General features: G+C 47.2%; 1 pseudogene; it reads right to left on the minus strand.

Moving 5' to 3' along the window:
- LOC147083973 (uncharacterized) overlaps positions 1 to 6,079 on the minus strand; it is a 28,443-nt pseudogene extending 22,364 nt beyond the window's left edge.
- Positions 6,080 to 6,560: the final 481 nt, after the last annotated feature.

Here is a 6,560-nt window from a genome sequence, read left to right on the forward strand (position 1 = left end):
GACGGGCGGAGGCTCGAGTGGAGCATAAACACCGGCATGGACTGGTTGGGCCGAATGGCCTGTTTCTGTGCCGTATATCCGATGTAATCCTATGTCAAGTATCCCAGCTGGCTTAGCTCCAGGCACTTTAGCTCAGTGGGCAGCACTCTCACCTCTGAGTCAGAAGGTCGTGGGTTCAAGTCCCAGTCCAGAGACTTGAGCATAAAAATCTAGGCTGACACTCCAGTACTGAGAGAGTGCTGCGCTGTCAGAGGTGCCGTCTTTCGGATGAGATGTTAAACCGAGGCCCCCGTCTGCTCTTTCAGGTGGATGTAAAAGATCCCATGGCACTGCATTGAAGAAGAGCTCGGGGCACCTGACTGCCGGCAGCGAGCGGGATTGACATGTCCACCGACCAATAGGGAGAGAGATTGCGGGAGCTGTGGGTGGGTGACGCGTGCTGGGACGTCGTGACATCATGAAATGTCATGACATCATCACCACTTGGTGTTATTTACCTTTTGTAAATCCATGTTGACTTTGTCCGATCCTGTCACTGTTTTCCAAGTGCTCTGCTATTACATCTCTTATAATGGACTCTAGCATTTTCCCCACTACCGATGTCAGGCTTACCGGTCTATAATTCCCCGTTTTCTCTCTACCGCCTTTTTTGAATAGTGGGGTAACATTAGCTACCCTCCAATCTATGGGAACTATTCCCGAGTCTATTGAATTTTGGAAGATGACCAGCAATGAATCTACTATTTCTAGGGCCACTTCCTTAAGTGCCCTAGGATGTAGATTATCAGGCCCTGGGGATTTATCGACCTTCAGTCCCTTCAATTTCCCTAACACCATTTCCCTACAAATACTGACTCCATTCAATTCCTCCCTCTCATTAGACCCTATGTACACGACATCTCTGGGAGGTTATTTGTGTCCTCCTTTGTGAAGACAGAACAAAAGTATGTATTTAATTAGTCTGCCTTTTCTTTGTTCCCCATTATAAATTCTCCTGATTCTGACTGCAAGGGACCTACACTTGACTTCACCAATCTTTTTATCTTCACATATCGATAGAAGCTTTTACAGTCAGTTTTTATGTTCCCTGCAAGCTTACTCTCATGATCTATTTCCCCCCTCTTAATTAATGCCTTTGTCCTCCTTTGCTGAATCCTAAACTGCTCCCAATCCTCAGGTTTGCTGATTTTTCTGTCCAAATTATATGTCCTCTCCTTGGATCTTATGCTATCCCTAATTTCCCTTGTTAGCCACGGTTGAGTCACCTTTTGTGTTTTATTTTTATGCCAAACAGGGATGAACAAATCATGTAGTTCCTCCATGCGATCTTTAAATGTTTGCCGTTACCTATCCACCGTCAATCCTTTAAGTAACGTTCCCCAATCCATCCTAGCCAACTTGTGCCTCATACCATCATAGTTTCCTTTATTTAAATTCAGGACCCTAGTCTCTGAGTCAACTACTTCACTCTCCATTTTAATGAAGAACTCTATCATATTATGATCGCTCTTCCCCAAGGGGCCTCACACAACAAGATTGCTAATTAATCCTTTCTCATTACATAATACCCAGTCTAAGCTGGCCTGATCTCTAGTTGGTTCCTTGACATATTGGTCCAGGAAACCATGCCGTATACACTCTAGGAATTCCTCCTCCACAGTATTGTTACTAATTTGGTTAGCCCAATCTATATGTAGATTAAAGTCACCCATGATAACTGCTGTGCCCTTATTGCACGCGTCTCTAATTTCCTGTTTAATGCCATCTCCAACCTCAGCATTACTGTTTGGGGGTTTATATACAACTCCCACTAACGTTTTCTGCCCCATGGTATTTCTCAGCTCTGCCCATACAGATTCCACATCATCAGAGCTAATATCCTTCCTTACTTTTGTGTTAATCTCCTCTTTAACCAGCAATGCTACCCCACCTCCTTTCCCCTTTTTCCTGTCCTTCCTGAATATTGAGTACCCCTGGATGTTGAATTCCCAGAGTTGGTCATCCTGGAGCCATGTCTCCGTAATCCCAATTACATCATATCCGTTTACATCTATTTGCGCAGCTAATTCATCCACCTTATTACGAATGCTCCACCTTATTACAAATGTCGGATCGGTGCTGGGTCCCTTGCTGTTTGTAGTGTACATTAATGATTTAGATATGAATGTAGGAGGTATGATCAGTAAGTTCGCAGATGACATGAAAATTGGTGGAGTGGTAAATAGCGAGGAGGGAAGCCTCAGGCTACAGGACAATATAGACGGGTTGGTCAGATGGGCAGAACAGTGGCAAATGGAATTTAACCCTGAAAAGTGTGAGGTGATGCATTTTGGGAGGACTAACAAGGCAAGGGAATACACAATGACTGGTAGGACCCTAGGAAGGACAGAGGATCAGAGGGACCTTGGTGTGCATGAACATAGATCCTTGAAGGCAGCAGGACAGATAGATAAGGTGGTTAAAAATGCATATGGGATACTTGCCCTCATTAGTCAAGGCTTAGAATATAAGAGCAGGGAGGTTATGATGGAGCTGTACAAAACGCTAGTTAGGCCACAGCTGAAATACTGTGTGCAGTTCTGGTCACCACACTATAGGAAGGATGTGATTGCATTGGAGAGGGTGCAGAGGAGATTCACCAGGATGTTACCTGGGCTGGAGCGCTTCAGCTATGGAGAGACTGGACAGGCTGGGGTTGTTTTACTTAGAGCAGAGAAGGCTGAGGGGGGGACCTGATTGAGGTGTACACAATTATGAGGGGCATAGATAGGGTAAATAGAAAGGAACTTTTCCCCTTTGTAGAGGGGTCAATAACCAGGGGGCATAGTTTCAAGGTAAGGGGCCGGAAGCTTAGAGGGGTTTTGAGGAAGAACTTTTTCACCCAGAGGGTGGTTGGAATCTGGAATTCACTGCCTGAAAGGGTGGTAGAGGCAGGAACCCTCACAACATTCAAGAAGCATTTAGATGAGCACTTGAAACGCCATAGCATACAAGGCTATGGACCAAATGCTGGAAAATGGGATTCGAATAGATAGGGCTTGATGGCCGGCGCGGACATACATAGATACATAGAAGATAGGAGCAGGAGTAGGCCACTCGGCCCTTCGAGCCTGCTCTGCCATTCAATGAGATCATGGCTGATCATCCAAATTCAGTACCCAGTCCCTGCCTTCTCCCCATATCCCTTGATCCCTTTAACCTTAAGAAATATATCCAACTCTTTCTTGAATATACTTAATGAACTGGCCTCCACCGCTCTCTGTGGCAGAGAATTCCACAGGTTCACCACTCTCTGGGTGAAGAAATTCCTCCTCATTTCAGTCCTAAATGGCTTACCCCTTATCCTTAGTCTATGACCCCTGGTTCTGGACTCCCCGGCCATCAGAAACATCCTTCCTGCATCTAGTCTGTCCAGGCCTGACAGAATTTTATCAGTTTCGATGAGATCCCCTCTCAATCTTCTAAACGCCAGTGAGTATAAGCCCAATCGACACAATCTCTCCTCATACGTCATTCCTGCCATCCCAGGTATCAGCCTGGTGAATCTTCGCTGCACTCCTTCCATGGCAAGAACGTCCTTCCTCAGGTAAGGCGACCAAAACTGCACACAATACTCAAGGTGCGGTCTCACCAAGGCCCTGTACAACTGCAGCAAGACATCATTGTTCTTGTACTCGAACCCTCTTGCTACAAAGGCCAACATACCATTTGCCTTCTTAACCGCCTGCTGCACCTGCATGCTTACCTTCAGCGACTGGTGTACAAGAACACCCAGGTCTCTTTGCACTTCCCCTTCTCCCAATCTATTACCATTCAAATAATAATCTGCCTTCCTGTTTTTGCCACCAAAGTGGATAACCTCACATTTATCCACATTATAGTGCATTTGCCATGTTTCTGCCCAATCACCCAACCTGTCCAAATCGTGCTGGAGTTTCACGACATCCTCCTCACAGCATACCCTCCCCCCCAGCTTTGTGTCATCTGCAAATTTGGAGATATTACATCCAATTCCCTCGTCCAGATCATTAATATATATTGTGAACAGCTGGGGTCCTAGGACCGATCCTTGCGGTACCCCACTAGTCACTGCCTGCCACTCGGAAAATGACCCGTTTATTCCAGCTCTTTGCTTTCTGTCCGCCAACCAGTTCTCTATCCAAGTCAATACCTTGCCCCCAATCCCATGTGCCTTAATTTTGCACGCTAATCTTTTATGCGGGACCTTATCAAAAGCCTTCTGAAAGACCAAATACACCACATCCACTGGTTCTCCCTTATCTATTTTACCAGTTACATCCTCAAAAAATTCCAGTAGATTAGTCAAGCATGATTTACCTTTTGTAAATCCATGTTGACTTTGTCCGATCTAGTCACTGCTTTCCAAGTGCTCACATGATGGGCCGAAGGGCCTCTTTCTGTGCTGTATAACTCTATGACTAACATTCTGCATTTCCATCTCCAACAACAACAGATTGTATTTATATAGTGCCTTTTATACAGTAAAACCTCCCAAGTCAGAGGAATGTCACCAAACAAAATCTGACACCGAGCATAGATATCGGGGCAGGCGACCAAAAGGCTTGGTCAAAGAGGGAGGTTTTAATGAAGGTCTAAAGGAAGAGAGAGAGAGAGAGAGAGAGGCAGAGAGGTTTCGGGAGGGAATTCCAGAGCTCAGGGCCCAGGCAGCTGAAGGCCCAGCCGCCAATGGTGGAGCGATGGAAATCGGGCAAGGGGCCAGAATTGGAGAAGCACAGATATGGCGGAGGGGTGTAGAGCTGGAGGAGATTACAGAGATAGAGAGGGGTGAGGAGGCCATGGAGGGATTTGGAAACCAGGATGAGAATTATTAACCGGGAGCCAATGTAGGTCAGTGACTCCCACACCACTTACTGGATCTGTCTCCGTTCACGTTCCCAGGGGATCATTGGACCTGAAAAATGTGGGGACTCTCGCTCATTCTGGTGGGTGAATGGAAGGTCCCATTGTGTCTTCTACACAGGTCAGTAAATACTGCCAGCCAGGATTAGTCAGGACTTGTGGGTCCTATCTGACCCCAAATTGCGTCAAAGGTTAATTTGCGATTGTCGTTGAAAGTTAATTATGTTATTGCAAAATAATTCAGGGAATCTCAGCTGAAATTAAGAGGGAGGATCAAGGACAGCAGTTCTTAAAGGGCCGCAGCAGCACCCCCCCGCCCCCGACAGTCATAAGTCAGCTCTCGTCTTACAGACATCAAGGACTCGACACACTGTATGTTGGAAACAAAGCTTATTTACTTGACATATATGCAAAATATTAAGCTCCAGCCCAGCTCGAGTGGGCCATTCACATCAGTATCAACAAACCCCAACTGCCAGAGTGAAGATCGCTCAGTCCTGGATGTGATTTAACAGCAGCAGAATCGAACCACTCCCATCAGGCGTGGACTTGCTGGTGTGTTAGCAGGCGGGAGGAGCGAGTGAATCCCTTCCCACACACGGTGCAGGTGAACGGCCTCTCCCTGGTGTGGGCTCGCTGGTGCGTCAGCAGGCTGGAGGACCGAGAGAATCCCTTCCCACACATAGTGCAGGTGAACTGTCTCTCCCCGGTGTGGACTCGCTGGTGTGTCAGCAGACTGGAGGACCGAGAGAATCCCTTCCCACACACGGTGCAGGTGAACTGCCTCTCCCCGGTGTGGACTCGCTGGTGCATCAGCAGGCGGGAGGAGCGAGTGAATCCCTTCCCGCACAACATGCAGGTGAATGGCTTCTCCCCGGTGTGACTGCGCCGGTGAATCTCCAGCCTCGAGGGGTTACTGAATCCCTTCCCGCACTCACCACATTTACACGGTCTCTCCCTGGCGTGGCTGCGCTTGTGCCTCTGCAGATTGGATGATCGGCTGAATCCGGGTCCACACGTGGAATACGTGTGCGGTTTGTCTGCGCTGTGATCGCTGCTCTCTCCTTCCATGTGCAAAGGCCGATGATATTCAGGTCCTGATGGATCGAGTGACTCTGTCTGTTCTTGACGTGATGTTTGGTCTGAGCTTCCTGTCTGTAAATGCTCCATTTCTAAAACCCTGTAAAAGGAGTTTAGAAAGGGGGTAAGAGGGAGAATGTTGTAGGATAGAATCATAGAATGGTTATAGCATGGAAGGCAGCCATTCGGCCCATCGAGCCCATGCCAACTCTCAGCTAGTCCCACTCCCCCACCCTTGCCCTGTAGCCCTGAATTTTTTTTTTATCCAACTCCCTTTGGAAAGTGGTGATTGAATCTGCCTCCACCACCCTTTCAGGCAGTGCATTCCAGATTCTAACCACTCACTGCGTAAAAATGTCGACTTTGTTTATTTTGTCAATCACCTTAAATCCGTGTCCTCTGGTTCTTGACCCCTCTGTGAATGGGAACAGTTTCTCTCTATCTACTCTGTCCAGGCCCCTCATGATTTTGAACACCTCTATCAAATCTCTTCTCAATCTTCTCTGCTCCAAGGAGAACAACCCCAGCTTCTCCAGTCTATCCACGTAAGTCATTCCTGGAATCATTCTTGTAAATCTTTACTGCACCTTCTCTCTAAG

This window comes from Somniosus microcephalus, unplaced genomic scaffold (genome assembly GCF_052327205.1).
Source record: "Somniosus microcephalus isolate GS21.2 unplaced genomic scaffold, FLI_Smic_1.0 scaffold10, whole genome shotgun sequence".
In the NCBI taxonomy this organism is placed as follows: domain Eukaryota; kingdom Metazoa; phylum Chordata; class Chondrichthyes; order Squaliformes; family Somniosidae; genus Somniosus; species Somniosus microcephalus.